Source organism: Apis cerana, linkage group LG6, assembly GCF_029169275.1.
Source record: "Apis cerana isolate GH-2021 linkage group LG6, AcerK_1.0, whole genome shotgun sequence".
NCBI classification, from domain to species: domain Eukaryota; kingdom Metazoa; phylum Arthropoda; class Insecta; order Hymenoptera; family Apidae; genus Apis; species Apis cerana.
This window is the reverse complement of record NC_083857.1, coordinates 6,304,752-6,324,945: the sequence shown is the minus strand read 5'-3', so window position 1 is coordinate 6,324,945 and position 20,194 is coordinate 6,304,752. Positions and strand designations below refer to the sequence as shown.

At 36.6% G+C, this 20,194-nt stretch overlaps 1 protein-coding gene across 2 annotated transcripts in view; it reads left to right on the top strand.

The window, feature by feature from the left end:
• LOC107998319 (semaphorin-2A) overlaps positions 1–20,194 on the top strand; it is a 515,475-nt gene that overhangs the window by 114,482 nt on the left and 380,799 nt on the right. Inside the window, exon 1 of one of the 2 annotated variants that reach the window (XM_062076130.1) lies at positions 966–1,961. The exons of the other annotated variant lie outside the window; for it this stretch is intronic. The gene's annotated coding sequence lies outside the window, so the exon portion shown is untranslated. Of the gene's footprint in view, positions 1–965; positions 1,962–20,194 lie in introns of those variants that run through there. 2 annotated transcript variants of the gene reach the window in all.

The following is a 20,194-nucleotide window of genomic DNA, read 5'->3' as shown; positions in this document are numbered from 1 at the left end:
TTGCAAATATAATTATTAATTATACTATATTATTTTTATATTGTATAATTTAATTTAATTAGTTCTAGTTTTCATTTTTAATAAACAAGAGCGGTAGATAGGAAGGTAGGTATTTTCATTTTTCTTTAGTTATTTTGTTTCAAGTTTGCTTATCTTTATTTACCTTGGAAAAAAGCGGTAGTTCGTTTAAATAACCTATTTTCTTGCAGGCAAAACTTTTTTACTTTTTCAGAACGTTTTTAATAGTCCCGTGTATACGTTAATTAATCTTGAATGTATAGCCATTGATTCATATGTATAGTTTAAAAAGTTAAGGATATCGATTCGACACGACAAATCTTTATTTTCAAATTTCCCGCTTTTTGTCCATAAACGAAAACATATAATCGAGATTTATCAGTAGAATTTTCATCTATAAAGGTAAAAAATCGACCTATCCACGGGGTACAGAATATTTCATTCTTAACCAGACAATATCGAGCCTTCTCGCGACTGCATCTTCCCGCACATCTTATAACTTTCCCTGTCTATGAAAACGTGCGCAGAGCCCTCATTGGCGTGATACACTTTCCCGCCTCGACCGGTAAGAGAACAAATTAATTTATCATTTCGTAGTGTTACGGTTAACAACATTCTGGAGAAATAATGGCCAGTAATAAAGGCACGTAGCAAGCCTAAGGAACTCCTATGTACCTACGAAGAGAGTTAGAGAGAGAGAGAGAGAAAAGATCATCCGGGAAAGAAACGACGATAAAAGTGCGAGCGAGGAAACGAACGAAACTGCGTAAATCGGAGCGAGAACGAGAATATAAAGGACAAGGTAGACAAGGAAAGAAGATACGAAACGCGATGCGCATGCGCGCAGCATGGGTGTATCTTCAACTACCCTTTCCAGTTACCCCCACCCGTCCAACGGACTCGCCTGTTTTCCTCGTCGCTCGTCCCTCGTCCACTGCTCGATTCAGTCACCGGGCCGTTTCGCGAGAGGAGAGTTTCCGCGCCTTTTCTCTCCGTGTCTTTTGCTCTTTCCTCGTTCGACGAGTTGTGCGGAAGTCGTGAAATTTTTACATCTGCGTTTAGACAACGATTGAAAAAGATTTATCAAGAAACGAGTAACAGTGCGCGAGTTTATGTGTATCGTTTTCCGATCAAATCTGACGAGTGGCCCACTTTCGATACGGTCACATGTGTACATCGTGTCATCGCGAAATATCATCGGCATGAGAATATTCGCGACATTATAGCTAGTAGATTTGCTGAACATCGAATGTGTGTTCTCGAACGAATCCGAATTGAGGTTAAGTTCAGTGTGGTTCGCGGTACTCGTGCAAGCTACTGTTTCGACGTTATTACGGTTTTAAAGCAGTTTAGCTAGAAGATTTATGACGTCCTGTGTGAACGAAAATTGCAGATCTGTAGAAAAAGTCGTGGATGGAGTATGAATCTGATGTGCAGCGAATACGGAACAGACATAAAATTGACGTTCTTTACGAGGATCGCTGCTGATTCGTGATATTGACTATCGATCGAGTGTCGCTATCGACTAGAAGGATTTTTTCCTTTTCGTACTTGCATAGGATGCGTGTCGCGTGATATTGAAATGAGGTTGCATTAATTTAAGTGTGAATGTGTTGAATAAAGAGTGTGATGTTTACGTGACAGCCGGTTAGAAACAACCGCGTGAGAGCGTGGCGGGAATTTCGAACGTCTAGTTTCTTAATGATGCAACGTGGCTCGCGACGTTATGCTAGTATGGCATCGATATATCGAAAACATTGACGGTGTATCCGATACGGTATCGATAGTGTACACGAGTGAAGTAGGCTTTGGCGCGTAAACGCGTTCTCTTGATTACGTTACATAATTAATTAATCATACCACCGTCAGTAGTTCACAAACGTTATATAATTAAGTGAAGCCATCAGAAGTCGGGACACGTTACTGAATACCACATCTTCAAGGTATGGAAATTTCTAATTAAGCGTTAGTCCCTTTTAACGTCCACTTTCGTTTCTTCGTGAAACAAGTTGGAGAGATTTAGCTCGAATAATTCTTCTGTACGAGGTTAAATGAGAAACATTTTAACGCGCAAAGTACAGAATACTAGAGATAATTAAGAGATCACACATTTAGGATTTCCAACACTACATTTGATATATAATCTTTTACCGTATAAAATGGATTTTAATTATTAAAGGAATGTGTTATAATTTTAAACAAAAATTTTCATTGCAGCAGATTTATTGAATTTTTTAAAATTATTATTTAATGTTAAAATTATTTTTCATTGCTCATAGAATTTTTTTAATTAAATTCCACAAATGAATATATTTATTTATATATATTTACAAATTTCCTGGTGAAAATTTAGCTCCAAAGTATCTTGTACAAATATTTTAATATTCCATATTATAATAATATTTCCATATTATTATTTAATTATTAGATATTATTCAGTTTTTATTAAGCTGTCTGAAAATTAAGATCTTTGCACCATAATATTTAATCATACGATTTGACTTAAATAGATATAATAAATAGAAATAATAAATATAAAGTTTCATACTGAAAACAGTAATTTATTTTCGGAAAATCTAATTTTCCCAGACACGTGATCTTTCATGTCTGATCTGTCTCGAGCAATATATTCACGAATATAACAAGGACGACGTGTCTCTTGCCTTTTATTCCTGTGACGTGTGCTTGAGACTAACCCATATTTAAAAACATCCGGGAAACTGAAAGCTTTTATCTATAACCAGCGTGTTTACTCAAGATTGTCGCAGTGCGCCTACGGCGACACGTTTGCATTTCTCACTTTTTTCCACCAGAATTAGTCTCTTCTGGTTTACTTCTCCGATGTGTACCGTTTTTTTCATTTTTCTTTCCTTTTGTCTTTTTCATTTCTGCATTCTTCTTTTGTATCTTTGTATCTCGAATCTCCATCGCTTACGGACAGAGTGGATTAGATTTTAGTGAAGAGCGATTTTGAAAACTGGAACAGACTGAGATTCTTTTGTGAGCGGATGATGAAAAGGAAAGTGTTCCTTTGAATATTTATTTCACGTGAAATGAATAAGCGTGGCATTCTTTTAAATCGTTTCATATGCATTATTTTATCTTTGTATTACATGATTATGTTACAAGTTATGCACATATTTATGGGGCTATTTGTATAAATAATTTCATAAACTCTCGCGACTCTGAAATTAGATTTTAATTATTTATTCCTTCAAAATTTTCTAGCATTTAATCATATTGGAAACATTAACCGGAGCTAAGAAATAAAAAAGATTTATTTTTATCTCATTATGTCATTTTTCTATAATATATCGTATTAATATATTTATACATCATATTATTTCTTATTTTATATACGAAACGATTATTTAAAACTCACGTTATTTATATGAAGATATTAAATTATATGTTATTGCATTTTTTATATATATTTATAAGAAGAGTTTAATATTTTTTGGTGCATTTCTTTTTTTCTCGATAAATTATTTACATTTTCTTTTACCGCTCGATAATCCACCCATTTAAAATTCCCATGATCAACGATCCTATGAAATTCCAATGAATATTATCGGACAATATTATACCTATACCTATAACAAAAGGAGAGGGATGATTCATCAACATGGGCCTGGAATATAAAACGTGGCCTAGGTTTCTCGTTTGATTTTACGTAGTAACGGGGCGATATTCGTGGACGAGATTGTCAGGGAGTGAACAGAGCGGCGAGTAGCATCTATTGAAATGATATCCTTTCTAGTAACGGAAAGGGTGGAGATGCTCCGGGGCGAATATGAGATTTCAGTGTATCTACTTCGCTTATTGCTTGACATATGTACCTATGTATTAAATGGCCCCACCATCCCGTGCATCGAACCTTTTCATACAACCTGCGCCGAGAATGGAATACGAAAAGTTGGGGGAGGGGAAAGAAGAATATATCCCGACGGTGACTACCTTTTAGCCTCGCGTCCTTGCGCGACCGCGTATACCTTTACACAGGACATGTGAAGTCGCGCAGCAACCCGCTTTGTACGTTCACCATCAGTTATTTATTCCGTCGATCGCTTTAACGTCGACAGACTTTCCATTATTCGGCGCAACATCCTTTAAACGGGGCTCCCTCTGTTCCCTCCATTCGCTATTTAATCACTGTTTTGCTTCGTGTATTTTCTCTTATTCTTCTTCCACCCTTTCCTACCTCCTCTCTTTTTTTTCTTTTTTTTTTCTAATTTGCATTCAGATAGTCTAGTGATTTCCTTTTTTTGAGAAGGAGATTAACAGTTTACAATTTTCTACAATGTTGCAGATTTGGAATATTAGGAATTATAATATTATTAAGAATTATCTGAGAGATTTTCTTAAGAAAAAGTTGCGTGCCCTTCTGTTATTCTTGGTAATAACTGATTAGTAGTAATATATACGCGTTCAAAAAAATCTTTTCATTTTTTTATAAATTATATAATCAGAGAATTAGTAATTAATTTTTTACAAGATTCTAAGAATAATATTGCATCCATAATCAAAATATTTAACTGCAAGTAGTAGAACGTATCAATGGTGCTACCCATGATTCACAGTATTGAGCGTAACAAGTCGGCTACAAAACGCATTACGATAACGCATATACCATATTCGAATATAGTCGAAATAGTGGATCTCGTTTTCAAACCGTTCATCGTATAATCAGAGAATCCGAAATTTTGCTCTATTTTGTACCTTTCACAGCCCTTTCCGATTCGTCCATGAATTCGGACCCGCGCATAGGTCAGAATACCCGGCTAACCGAATATTGGCGCCATTGATATGCATAATCCTTTTACTTCAATATCGCGGGGGCCGAGTGTTCGAAGTAATCGATACACACACCTGCCATGCACGTTGCATTATACATGCAATATCAATGTACATTACGATGGCGCGTACGAGCCAACTAACGACAAAAAGTTACAAACTTTTTCCCCTCCCTCGTCAAACCGGAAATCTCTCTTTCTCTCTCTCTTTCTCCTGTGGTTTTTGTAACAACGTTTAACGAGAACGTGTCATTTCGAGAAAGAAAAAAACGTGGCCACGAGATATGCGAATAACCATCCGAGGTATGAAAATATTTCTCGTGTTCGAGATCGGGGGAACAATATTTATACGAATCCGTGAAACGAATTCAATTAAGAGTCGAACGAAACTTTTCATAGAGCGGAGGAAACTCTATTCGAGGAGGAGGGGGGAATCATATTCGTTAGTTTTCTAATAGGGAAGGGGAATTTTTCCCCAATTCCGTAACTCAAACGCATACTCGTGCAAACGTTCCTTGATATTTCGTTTAATCGAACCCTGGACTTCGTAAGTGAGTTACGGGAGTCGGGCGAATTCGTTTGAAAATCTTCAAGTGTTTCTCCTCTCGAGTTGTTCTCTCCTCGTGGCTGGGTGGTGGAAACGTATCGATTGGTATCGATAACCTCGCCGTCGAATTCTCGAAACGAATTTCCGCTTCGCCGATTACACGAAAGTCGACAATGGGGTTTGTTATTAACTTCTCCGTATTTCCTTTATTTATTTTTTTTTAATTTTTATTTTTTAATTTTCTCTTTCTTTCTTTTTTCCTTTTTTTTTTTTTTTGATTTTTTTCAAGATGATGGTTGATGCTCAAGAAATCATGGATTTTCTGATGCCAGTTAATTGCCAATCAAGAGAACTGTTGGAAACCACTTTTTACCAATATTTCAAAAATAATATTTGGTTTATAACAGCAATAAAGTTATTTTTTTGTTGACAATTTTTTAGAAACTCTTAATGAACATCTATTTTAAAATTTTTTTACGCGAACAAAGGGTCGAAGAATCAAATCGATCAGAAGAAAAGTAGCATTCATCGTCAAAGAATAGAAGCGAGATCATCTTGCAAGTGGCCGGAAACATTTCAACTCTGGATTATCTTGAGACATTATGGACAATGTGTAATCGACCCCAACAACTGATGGCAATAAACAACAATACAATCGTACATTCGATTTTATTTTTCGATTATCCCAATATGGAACCTTCCTCGAGACTTGGTATGATTGTTCCATATTTTTTTTTTTAATGTCACAATTGCAAGAAGTTTCTGTCAAACGGAAGATAAAAGTTTTCACGCCGGAGAAAATTGTTCCTAGAAAAAAAAACAAAGAAGCTATTAATTTTGGGATCTCGGTATAGAATTCGATTATTCTGGATAAATGTGAAATCGATTTTCTAACGCGAAATCGATCTCTCGTTGTCGAAGAATCGGCGGAGCAGCATTGCCTTGCTAAATCGATTCTCTGGAGATGGTAGGTACGAACGAACGAACCGTTCCCAGTAAGGACGAAGTCTCGTTAGTCAAGCTGGTAATCAAGGCTTCGTTTCGATCTCGTTTCAAATTGCTTTTCGTGTCTTCCTCAGATCGAGAAAAGGCCAACTTTTCGCGTATTCGTTTCTACAAATTCTGGCGATCATGTCTCGGGGAAAGATGTGAGCTCTTCTTTAAGGCTTTTTGCGAGGATATAGATTTATTGAAATTATTTATAACGCTTTTTTTTTAATGATGTTCTTGTTAGTGAAAATAAATTCGAGGAACCGTGGATATATCTTTTCACAGGGATTTTTAAATTTATATAAAAGTTATAAGCGATAATCTGTACAAAAAGCTAAAAACAATGTTAGATAGGATAATATTTGCAATGCTTTTATGTATTGCATGTATGTCTGTGCATCTTAGAAATTTGTAATAAATTCATGATTCTTGCTGCAAATATTTTAATTTAATTGAACGAGTAATATTTCCTATTATTATCTTTGTTTCATATTTCGTTCTCATCGCAAATTATATATTCTGCGAATATTTAAATAATAATAATTGTTTCGCATAGTATTAAATTACAATCAGTTTGTTATTTTGCAGTAAAGTAAAAATAAGTATCCGACTTTTCATTTCACTGTATCGTGCGAAACTTCGGCCAGGGAAATTACATTTGCACGTAACGAGACAACTAATTCGATCAAGTGGAAACAGATTTTAGAAGTTGGCGATTGGATATTTAATGCTCTTAGCGGAACTTTGTTTCTCATCGTATTGATTATACTGTAGTTATTATACGTGTACACGCGCTACCGAATTCGAGGATGTAAGTTATTTTGTTAAATATAATTATCTTTCGAAAATAAATTTCATAATCTTCGCAAATTCATGATAATTTCGATTCATGCATAATATATATATAATAAAGAAAAAGTTTTTAATAAATTGCATCTCCTCCAGGACTGTTTCACATTTTAATGATGTTTAAAATATTTATTAGCACCTGTGTTTATACTCTGATAACATTTTCCACGAGAAACATTTGGATACTTTATGCATTGAAATATTGGAAATACAAGTTTTGAATTATTTAATTCATTATATATATACATATGTATAACTTTCATATCAAATACATACAACTTTCGTTGCAATCACGCTTCAATGGGTTATAATAAAAGACGAATGAATCAAACGAAAAAATTTTTTACTCGCGATTATATAGACAGACGAGTGATAAATACACAAGAAGAAAATATGCTCGATAAATCGTAATAAATACGAATTAAATGGCGTTGAACGCGCTCCAACTCCCATTTTAAACGGAAGAACGAAAATTATCTGTTTTCAGCGTCATTGATTTTCTTCTCTGCACCACCAAACGAGGTCAAGTGATAATATGGCAGAAAAGGGTTAATACAGCCTGTTTCATTGAACAGAAAGGTGATCTTCGAGCACCTCTTTTTAATATTTCTTTTATCCACAAAAGAAATTTTCCTGCAATTTGTACACAAATTTTTCTGTACTTATGATGTAGTTACAATGGTCAAGAGTAAGATAAATTTATCTGTCAAACAAATCAGTTACCGGAAATGCTGAATTTTCTACACCGTATTATTTAATAACAAATTCATTTACACGCAGTAAATGGAAATGATTGTTTACTGCGAATATCAATTAAATGATATCTGAATTATAAATTAATTATAACGCAATTTCAGTTATACAGGATGTGAATAATTAATACAATTCAATAATCTAAATGTCCTTTATGTTTACTTATTTCGGAATACGCACCTATCTCGAAATACAATTGTACTTTGAGCACGAATGCTGAAATTTCAGTGTTCATAAAACTCGCAATGCCATCTCGTTCTGCGGTTACACGATAAACTTCCCCACAAAGAGGTTCGCCCCTCGCAATTGAAATATGCAAAACAACTTTATTCCTCCTCATCTAATCGCATCAGTGGACGCATAAAGGGCTAGTGATTGCATTCGAATGCAATAGTGGGATGCATCATCGTCATTCCATGTTATCTCACGATGCACTTCATTATCTTCGCAGTATATTGATGTATAACGAGGATTTCGAAAAATGTGTTATGGAAATGATTTAATCTCTTGTACGTATGATTGTACAATGTACAATCATTCGCAAAAATAAATGATATTTTTATCGAATTAAATTAGAAACTCGTGCAATTAAAAAAGGTAAATATTATTTTATATTATCAGATCGATAGATCATTTGATGTTTCGCGAAATTGTTTGTATATAACAATTCATCATTCGTTATATCGTTAAGTGTATGGATTAATATTTTATTGCTCTTCGTTAACGATAATTATTTTTCACAATTGAATGATGAAATTTGATGAAGTTTTATATGTTTATTTATAGGGTATCTTGAGATTTTCTCAAGATATTTAAAAATTGATCTATATCTATGAATTATTATCGCAAAAAATTATTACCTTTTCTTATTTAAAATTTATGCACGATTCGAAATAGAGGAGATTAGTCCATTTTAAAATTTATCCAAGTTTTCGATATCTTTTTTAGCAATCTTTACGTTTTCGTGAAACTTCTACCGTTCGAAACATATTTTCCTCCTACGTTGAATAAATCGATATCAATTATCTTTGATGTTTTAGTCGAGAATACAGTTTACGGTGGATCTCGATCCGCCCACTAAATGGTACACAGAGTTTCCAAATAGTCACCCATGTAATTCTATAGCACGTAAACTAAACCATGCTCACTGTAGCTTAACTTTGGTGATTGCACGAAAACCAGTTCACCCTTCTATCCGCTGCATTAGTTACTTAACTATATTCGATTCGATAGAGATTTCTTTTTCTTCTTAATCATCATTTTCATCTCAACATTCTTCTATTCATAGATTACGAAAAAATAACACTATTCTTGATTTTTCAATTCTTTCTCCTTCTTTTAAATTCAATACCATTTTCTAAATTGCATTACCTCTCTCTTCAACAAATCAATTTCATTTAATATTTCTCTCTCTCTGCTATATATTAATTTCGACGAAAATAAAGACGAAAGAAAGTGTCCAGTATTTTTTACATTGCATTTGAAAACCCAATCGACATTGTAACAATTCTCTCTCAATTCTCTTGAAATTGCATTATTTCGTTCCAGTAGTTGAGTAATAGCAACACTAAGTCGATAGGTCACGTTTACCCTTTCACTTCCTACACCTCCCACGCGTATTGGTGTTCTATTTAAACGTGGTAATAATAATCGGGAAGTCGGCAATCTGAGGCGCTCAAACACGCAATCACTTCTAAATACAGTTCGAGGGTGTTTCGAATCAAAACATGGTGGTGTGCGCGCGGCCGCTTTGGCCGTTGGGCTATTTAACCGGCAAGCGACTTCAAAGTGTGCATGTTTGAAGCGTTTACTCAGCAACGGGAGAAAGCTCGACGAGCTTTGCTAAATAAGAGGAAGGGCAAAGGGAGATGGAGAGAGAGGGAAGGGACACTAGGGCTGGGTAAAGAAGCGAGAGGGAGCGGGATAAAACGCAACGAGAAGACGAAGGATGGCGAGTAAGTAAGGTACGAGCCGTTTGGGAACAGTAGAAACGTTGCGATTTACACGGACGTATCGCGTATAATCCCTGCTGAGGGATTATTGCGAGCGTAGGCGAAAAACGAGAGGAGCTCGTACGAAGGAGCTCGTATCCCCTCCATCCGTTCGCCCCATATTTTCGAATTAACGGGTCGGATGATAATCCCAAGTTATAGTTTATACCCGTGTTACCGGTAGGTTTATATTAAAATTCCATTGGGTGTATGTTTCTCGTAATATCGCCTTCTTCATAATCATGCTTAGAATTATTCGGTAAAAGTTGTTGTGGGTTTGTTTGGGGATATTTAACGACGAAATGCACGGATTAACTAGTTAATTTAAAATTGAGGTTTCTGAAAAGATTAGATAAACGAATAATCCTCTAATAAATAGGAAGAATCCAAACATCAAAAATTAATAAAAATAAATTTTTAATTGTAATTATGACAAAGTATATATTGAATTTATCGAACTTTGATTAATTTCGATAAAAACTTACTATTTTAAAAATTATCAAAGATCAACTTAGGTTAAACTAAAGGATTAGGACTTTGATTTTGATCTAAAATTAAGGCGTCCTGAGATGATCCATTCGTCGAACAAAATTCGTCCAATTCTGATGTTAAACCTATAAACGATACGTTATCCCAAAAACTTATTTTGATAATCACACGATAGAGACGTCGAAGTTGAGGAGTCGTGGGTGAATGGAGTCTCAGCTTCACGGGAATATAATAGATAATTGTCCGGCTAATTTCTCGAAACTCTTACCCATTCGTCCGTACATAAAGCCGCCACTTATGTCCACGGAGATAACGGGCTCGAGTGCAGAGGTATTGGAAAATAATGAAGAGGTTCACCCTCGCAGCTGTTGAGCCTCCCCGTGGCTCAATGGTGGTCTGTCGATGACAACGAGGTAATTACTTTTCAAGTAGCAGACGTGCAAATGAACGGCGATTTAATCTGCCGATAATATTCGCTGCCGTTTTTTTTTTTTTATTTTTTCTCTTTCTTTTTTTCATTTCATCGTTCTTCGCCCGCTTCTTCGCAAAGACGATCGTAACGATCGCTCGAATTTATTTCTGTTCGTGATTCGATTCGTCTGCGAGAACTGGTATAATCGGATCAGGGAGCGCCGCCAGATGATATGGCGTAATGAAAATGTCTCTCGACTACTCTGTGCAAGGCTATCCGTCTTGAACGTGTATGCCTATTAGGATGGAACGAAATATAGGGAGAAAATTCTTTTTCGCAATTTACTAGTTCCGAGTAATTCTTTCCTCGTATTATTTAAGCTGATTTATTCGATCGATAAATTTTTCACGATGCTGCTTGCAGATAATTTTTTAAAATTTCAAAATTTCGAGGGTTTTTCTTTATAGACGACTTTTGTTCAGTAATTTATTTTATCTTCTTTCAAAAATTAAACGATTTAAAGCTACGTCGATCGTATTTCGAAATTTAATTTTATGGCGAATGTGATTTTGCATATGAAATCTGCATCTTTTAGTGATCTGAATTAGTCGTCCAAATTTTATTCTATCATCCAATATATCCATTTTCGATACAACGTGTGCATCATTTAAATACATGATCCTTTTAAATAAAAAATTTTTGGAATTATCACAAAAGTATAGGAAAGTTGCATAAAAAATATCATTAAAAATAAATAACGTTGCATTAGCATTTCACGAATATTTAATCTCAACTTCATTCCAACTTCAAACTTCGTGACTTGTCAAAGAGATTTCCTCCACGATCGAGATGAATCCTTTTACATTTAGATCGGTCGTCTAAATTATGAAATATTTATCGACTTGTTTCTCTTTAGAATTAAATGTATTCCCTCGTTTTTGAAAATTAATATCATTTGATCAAATGCGCACACGTGACATTTATTTCACCATAAAGGGGCAGTGGATGATAATTAATCTTGCCTATTATCATAGTTCATCGCATGATATTCACGTAATGCAACTCGTATAACTCGCTACGTTTCTTCGCATTAGGATCGTAATAATGAAATACTGGATGCTTAATCGTCACAACGTTTCTCAACCCTCTCATATATATACATACATCTCATAATTAAAGTATGTGCATTAACATTTGCGCGACGAATTCTTCGAAGTCCAAAATCTCGTTGACCAGATTCATGTAATCCTATCGTTCATCGTGTCCCATTAGAATTTATCGCGTTCGATCGAAAATGAAGTTGATTTAGAAACTAATTTCTCGAACTACTCGCGACACACCTTGAATTAATCTCTCGTTGCACGAGGTATTCCTATAACGAACATGGAAACAATGGGGTCGCCTCAAAAAATCGAAACTTTCTGGGAAACTTTTCATTTAATTAATACGATCAATATTTCGTTGTTCGTCCATAAATGTATAATTTCAGTCTGGATGAAATAATTTCTCTTTGATCTATTCCAAGATCGAGCAAGATTCGCCATAAATTCGAGGAATATAATGGTAGCCATTTCGACGAGACACGAGAGGATAAATACAATCGAATACAATTGAAATCCAGAACTCGTTGTACAAGATCCAACAAGACATGGTTGTGTTTCGGATAATTTTCTCTGTTCGCAACTTTATCGCGACGTTTCGTACCGTTTGATAGGCGCATTATCACGGCAAAAAGGTTTTAAAGGCTTCGCGTAATGCTTATCTCGATAAATCATGGCTTATTGAACGCGCGAGGCTCAGTTTTGAAGCGGAGCAACGGGGTGCACGTTGTTCGTTCGCCGTGATACGTCATAAGTCACAGCTGGTAGCACGTTGCGACGACATCATCCACCCCTTTTGCCACCCTTCTATAGCCCGCCCCCTTGGGGGCCCCCGCTTCGTTCGAGTTTGGCCAGCCTAGACGTAATAGTGCCATTAACCGCCTCTGTATCTTAGCAACCTGTACAGATCCCCATCTTCCTGGACCCGTTTATTGCTCTCTATGATTGATACTGTAAAATAATGGCGTTTCCAGATCTGTGTCGTCGTGGAAATATCTTGGATAAATCTTGGTCGACTTACAAACATCTTAGGGGGATGTAGGTCAACTTTCAAGATGCATTTTAGGGGTTCGTAGCCACAGATGTCTCAAGACAAATATTTTAGTATCATGAATATGTTTCTTTTTTTCTTCTGGAAAATAAAAGTAAAAGTAGATGGACAATGATCGTGGTGATCTACGAAACTCTTAAAGATTTTCAATTCGACATTAGAGGAATTTTACGAAGAAATATAAAGGAACTCTTCTACCCTTTCTTTCTTTCTTTCTTTCCCTTCGCCCTATATTTCAACACCACGAAACAATATCGAACGGTATATTAGACGGTTAATGCCGGCACACGCAACAAAGGCTTCATATATCACTTCATATATGAAGATCGAAGTTTTTGACCGGGCCGAAAAGGATCTAATTGTGTTTGGAAAGATGAATGGGGGCGGCGACGGGAGCCGATATTGTTTACGAGCGTATGTCAACGCCATGTGCTGGTTGGTGAGCTCTGAAGGGCTCACAATGGAAAATTGGACCGGGGTTGGAGATTTTATTTCCACGCTCGATCCTTCTTATTGCGTTTATCCGATTCTATTTTTTGATCTCCTTTTTTTCCCTTTCTTTCTTTTCCTTTTCCCGAATTCGAATCGATGGAAGTTTTCCTCGTCACTCGACCAACCACCCCCTCCACGCTCCTCTCCCCTTTTGTTTACCTCTCCGTCATTCTCGCCACCTTTTACACCACCACCAAAACTATCCACAGCTCTCAGTCGTTCGATTCCCCCCTCCGGGTATTCTTCGAGTCTCGCACGATCGATGATAGATTGATAATTAACAATGGGTGGTGACGATTGCGGCGCGAAAGATGGAAGCGATATCGGTTGTATCGGGAGACGAGCGAATAATGCTGTCAACCGTGATGGACAGCAGCCATAGTTATATGCTCGATGGCCGGATAACGCGCAACCAAGTTTATCGAAGGCTCGTGTTTGTTTGCCATACGTATTGTCCATGCAAATAAATGTTTTATATATCCGTGCAGATCTCTCTCGCCCGTTTTTTACAATATTTCCCTCTTTCTCGTTCATAAATCGTTTATATTTTCACCGCCACTTTCGCGCGGGAAGACAAAGGTCGCCGTACAACGGCGGTCGTTAAAAATCACGCTGGATACAAGGGTTGTAAGGGTTAAGCCCGGTTCAGGAAGCCGCGTAGGCAATTCTCTTTTTATCCGTCCTTTTATACATCACGTGGCCACCTTGGATCAATCCTCGTGACCATCGATCAAACCGTATACACATCGACGTTTTTCGAGCCTGTTGAACTTCGATAGAGGGGATGTACGTATTTTTTTCCCATTCGAAACCGGTGGAAGGGTTGTGTTCCTTCGAAATGCGAGAATCTTGGGTAAATAGGGAGATAGAACTTTTCAATAATGTTGTAATCGATGTAATAATCAAACGATGCTTTTTTGTTTTGTTTACACATCATTTTTCAGATATTCCTTCAAAAATTTCTATAAACGTCGACGTATTTTCTTTCTCAAACGCGTGCGTTTCATGGATGAGAATTTGTATTATATTATTCTTGAATAAATTTAACAATAAAACGTTTGCAGGATCGGTAATGGGGGACAATTTCCAGCTGCCAAACTAATAGAATCTGCGTTAACAGGCATTCGTGCAAATGGACGATAACGTGCATAACGTGCATCGATTTGGTAACTATTATCAAGCTACACGGCAGTTTGTTGAATTATACCGAAAGAAAACAAATGGTGATGGATGCTAAATAAGCGCGCAATATCACGCTGCAAGTGATCAATCCTACGTAACGCCGGCGGATCGCTCTATTCTCTGATTATGGACATCATTTTCCACCGTACCGTTTTGAATTATTTCGACGATATTGCGCGTCAAGCTGGCTCTGCATACTTTAATATAACACTACGTTAAACACCGCTTATCAATAATTCGAGATTCATTGTTAGTTTGGATATTATAATATTTCACAGCCTCGCTTGTTTTTAAGGATTTTTACTCTCACAACTCTCGTGCGATTGTATTTTAAAAACTCGAGCGTTTAAAATATTTTTCAAAGGCTTCCTCTATTTGAAACGGGAAAGAGATCGCGCAATCTCGTTTATATAAAATCAGCGTGACGACAAAAATACCGCGGGACGCGTGTTTTCACGTGTTGCGGTTCGGTTACATAAAAGTGTGATGCGATAAAATGTCAAATTAAACAATTATTTAATCGAAATAGCAAAAGCTAGTGGCCAATATAAAACGCGATACGCGATCGATTTTCTTTTTTTAAAACATATCTCTATCTAACTGCATGTTTTTTAAAATATTTGATTTGAATGGATAAAAATTTTCGGGGTAAAAAATTTTGCAACCTCCCCGATTGAATTTTTAACCCAGTTTGTTCGTGTTTATTTAATTTATCCGCGTATGTTTCGAACGCGGTTTTTCCTCCCATTGTTTTGGGGATTGAAGACAAATTGATCTTTTGCGCTAATCGCAACTTGTCTCCATCTTTTCGCCCAATTGATAATCAATTAATAATTTCACAAATTTTTATAATCTTGGAAATAAAGCGATTGATGTCTTATCTACACATATAACGCGTTAAACATCTTAAATTTTGCCGGAACGATTAGTAAGTTGTCGCGTTGTACAGATACGCACTTTATTGTGCACAATTTTTCATATAGATAAATCTCGCGTAATCTATCTCTACATTGCATGGTAACAACTTCACAACTCTTCTTTTTACATTTCTTTTTTTTCTCTATCATATCATTCCGATCAAATCCGCGTTCCACGACGTTCCTTTTTATCTACATTGAATTCAATAACAATTATCATACGTGATTAATCATTGAATTATCAGTCACAAAATTGTTAACTCTGTTAACAATTTCGCGGAAGAAATCTCTTATTAAATCCATCGCTTCAATTTTTTGTCCCTTATCTTTGATCTCGCTTATCTCGAGGCCATCCCTCGCCAACTTCCTTCCTTGGGTCGACGGTATATAAAGATACGAGTTTCTTCATATACGCGGATGTAATTCCCCGTACAAATGGAGGTTGTTCCAGGCGAACTCTCGGGTCACGTCGACGACCTAACTGTCCTGACACCATCCAGCCTTTTATACCGAGGGTTACCGCGCAAAAGTTCGGACCAAAGGGAAGGGGGAGAATCCATAAGCCGCCCTTCCATCCTCGGCCCTCGTCCTCCATCGTCTTCCACCCCCCATAAACGCGCCCCACCGCATAGACTCTTCTGCCACCTTCTCTTCCTTCCCCTTCCACCGTGCGCTTACAATCTCGCGTCTGCTAAATCTACGTCCAATCTCTTATCGCGTATCGACTTCCTCTCCTTCTACTTTCCTCTTTTTTTTTATTTTTGTCTCGAAGAGACAGATATTCACCAGGAAGATATCAACTTTCATCTTCATCGTGCCGTGTGTCATTTCATTACTCGCTCGTTTCATCCTCTTTTAAAAAGGGGTGAACTCCTTTGTGGATTCTTATTGCTGGAATATATATTATGCGTGAAACGTAATGACAGGGAGAACGGAATCTCCTCTGAATTTTTCATCGTTATTGATTGGTCTGTCAGATGTGCAACAGAGGGTGTTACGAGTTAGTAGTATCGGAACAGTGGAGGGGAGCTTATAGATCGGTAGAACTGTTAGTCCAACGTTAGTTGGTGGCGGGATTTATAGGGAAAATTTTTTAGATCGAATTTTTTCTCCTCGTGCGATTTTTCGTAGAATTATTAACTTCAGGATGCTCGAGGGAAATTAAAAAATTTGCGACGCTCATGGAATTCGAAATTTTCTAGAGTACAGTTCCATTTGATAATTGTGATCAGATTAATTATATATCAAGTATCCTTTCTCTTCTTTTTTTAATTAAAAGTGTCGTTCGCTCTATCGAAAGTAAAAGAATGTCTGCCATAAATTTTCAAAGTTGTCGATGTTTCTTTCTTTTGAAGATTCATTCTACGAATAGAGCAACATCCAAAAAATCGCGATTTTTATTTACTCAAGTTTCTTTTCCTTTTCGAAAAATTAAAACAGATTTGTGAATTACACGAATCTACCTCGCCATTCGAATTTCGTAACGTCTCGCCAAGTCCCTTTCGAAAGAGAGAAAGAGAGAGAGGTTAATTCTCTAAGCAATTCGACGAGATCGAGTTAAGCTCGACGAAGGAGATTGACGTTTTTCTTTTTTTTTTTTAGAAAGGAATTAGCTCGTGAAAGGAAAAGGAGGGGGCGACCTTTAAATGGAAAAGTTAAGTTCGAAGGAAACGCGGTCTCTGTAAACTATGAATCCAATTTTAGCTTCGGCTGCTTCTTATCGGTGCCGGACCGACGAAACTTTTGGCACGAGATTCCTTCGAGGAAACTTTCGCCGTCTGCCGCCGTCACTCGAGGCGGAATCATTAAATTAACAAATCCTTTCGCCACGCGCGCGCCGGACAATTTCTTTTCATTGAGTCGGGCAAAGTTTGGGGATCCGTCGGGTAATCCCGACGTTCGAAAATAAGGGGAGGGGGCCGCGATAGGGAGCAAAGCGACGAATTAAGAGAGGTTTCAAACTTATGATTCCTGGTATCAAGCGTCCTGGAATGGATTACCACCGGCCAGCTTGGATATATAAAAGCTCTTCGGGTCGAAGAGGAAGAATCCGTTTTTGTCGGGTCGTGGAAAGAAGTTCCAAGTTGTTGAGACGAAGTATTCGAAGAATAATTGTCTTGAACCGATATCCATTATTTTACTTGAGCATCTTGAAATAACGTTTAACAATATTATTATATTCGTTGGATTCGGATTATTACGAAATAACGGATAAGTTATTTCGTCGATGCAAAGAAGATAAAGAGGAGTCTAAGATTGATAAGATGGAAGGAAGAATTGTTTCGAACGTGTTTCCAAGTAATTTTTAAAATTACGTTTCGAGAATTAGTTCGTTTAATCGCAAGTTGTTATCCCAATGCTATCATAACATTGTACTCATTTTAGAGGATCGGATAAGAACAAGTTCTCCATTTCAGAATACCAAGAATTACAGGTTGCGAACCTCTGCCCTCGACTTTATCCACATATTGAAACATAAAAGTGTATTAAAATACGTTTATCCGTAGCCGTGGGACATGGCGTACCCTCAAAAGCAGTTATTAAAACCGCTCCAATAGGGGAAAAAATAGAAGCTTCTACAAAGCTTTTGATAATAATGTGGACGCGATATTAATTATTCTTTTTTGTACGTTTAAGTCATGGCAATCCAACGTTACGTATATGATCGAATCGAACGCCATTCCGGAGATTACCATATCCTAAAATCCATATTCATCAAAGTGTGTTAATATCCACTTATTGATCTGCTCCAGTGTTCTGGATCTCTCGTTCGATTCTCTTTTCTAATCTGAAGACCTGGAAATATCGAAAATATTAGAATATATTGATAAATATCTATACATATATATTGATATGATTTAATAAAAATAAAAATTATTTCTAAACGATTGTTTGGAATTGATTGATTCTTGGATGATCGATTGATCGAGAACGAGAAAGGATTATTATTCGATATTATTTTCTAATAGTATTCCATGACACGTTGATTCGGAAAAAATATACAAAGAATCCCTGTTTATTTCTCTTTTAAGCAACACTATGTATTTTTCTAATTATCAATACTTAATGATATTTTAATTTTACGATACATCTCGCGTATACGACACAAAAGTTATTTTAATCTATTATTTTCAAGTGGACAATAACCAATGAGGAGAAAAAAAAAATAAATAAAATTATATCGAAATCTTTACTTAGAAAAGTTCGATCGATCTCGAATTTTCTATTTACATCGAAAAGCATTTAAAAGTATGAAACGTGAGACACGTGTCTCTCCTTCATTATCCGGATTGAAGGGGAGGGGCTGTTAATTTGAATTGGTCAAAGCGAGCGATATTTCGATTGATTAAGCTCGATAACAAGCTTTCCCACTCGCGTTTCATTTTCCCCATTATGGACAATTTTCGCCGAGACTCGGGCAAAATAAGATCACGTTCTCGTCATAAATCTTTGTCTTGCTTGACTCAGAGAGTCCCTTTATTGCCACTAGAAAAATCGTTGACTCTTCTCCCGCTTTTCCGAGTTTCTTCATAAAATACTCATTCTGTCAGAAATATTCTCTCCATAAAAACGACGTTGCATCTTATTTTGCCTGAAAATGAATGTATCAAATCGCGTTTAATTATGTGAAACACGGTACGAATTATTTTAATTATCTAATCGTTTATTTCATTTAAAAAAAAAGAATCTCATCTAATTTATCTTTAGATATTTCATTATAAATATAGATAATTACCTGATAGAAAATTCATAATCAACTTTTCGTTTTGATCAAAATTGACAGAGAAACATTCCTTTTTCGACGGGATCGATAATTCTATTCCGTTCTAACTAACCTCGAACACGAGCCATCCCCATTCATCGATCCGTTAAATATTATCCAATTATTCGCATTTCAGGGAATTCCTTCGAAATTATCTAAATTCCTTCGAATGGGATCGGACATCGTGTTCGTATAACAATTTCCGTATATATAAATTTTCCCTTCCCTTGTTAGAATAGAACAGAACCCGGCTAGTTACATCTCCATCTAGCCCCCTCTTCACTCGTTTGTAATTACCGTTGTTTGTAAATCCGATTGTGCAAATATCGCGTGCCGATTATAACTTTGCTCGACGATTCTAATCAGCAAAGTCGTAGACGCTTCGTAATCAGCGCAGTTAGCTTTCTTAGCGGGGGGAGAGGGCATCGAGAGCACGTTACCCTCCCCTCTCGTGACGATGGTTTAAGACGGCACCAAGAGCCGAGCCAAGAAAGTTAGTTATTTACTCGAGAGAAGCTCTGACAGCTCGTTTACGCACGCAACGTATTTCATTTCCTAGACACTTCCGTATAAAGCTGCCTCTGCCCCCGCAAAACACATTACCCATCGCCTCCCGGATCCTTCATTTCACTTCCACTTCGATTTTCGATCTCTGCTCGTTCGAAATCTCCAAAGTTTCGAAGTCGATCGTAATTCGTGTGGAAACTAATACAAATTACGAAAATAGTAAATACTCTATAGAAAGGGGGTTCAAGTTCCTATAATAATATAGAATTTCTGACTAATATAGAGCAGTAACTTGCTGCCATTGTCGATATTTATTTCGCTGTGGGCGTTTAAAAACTAT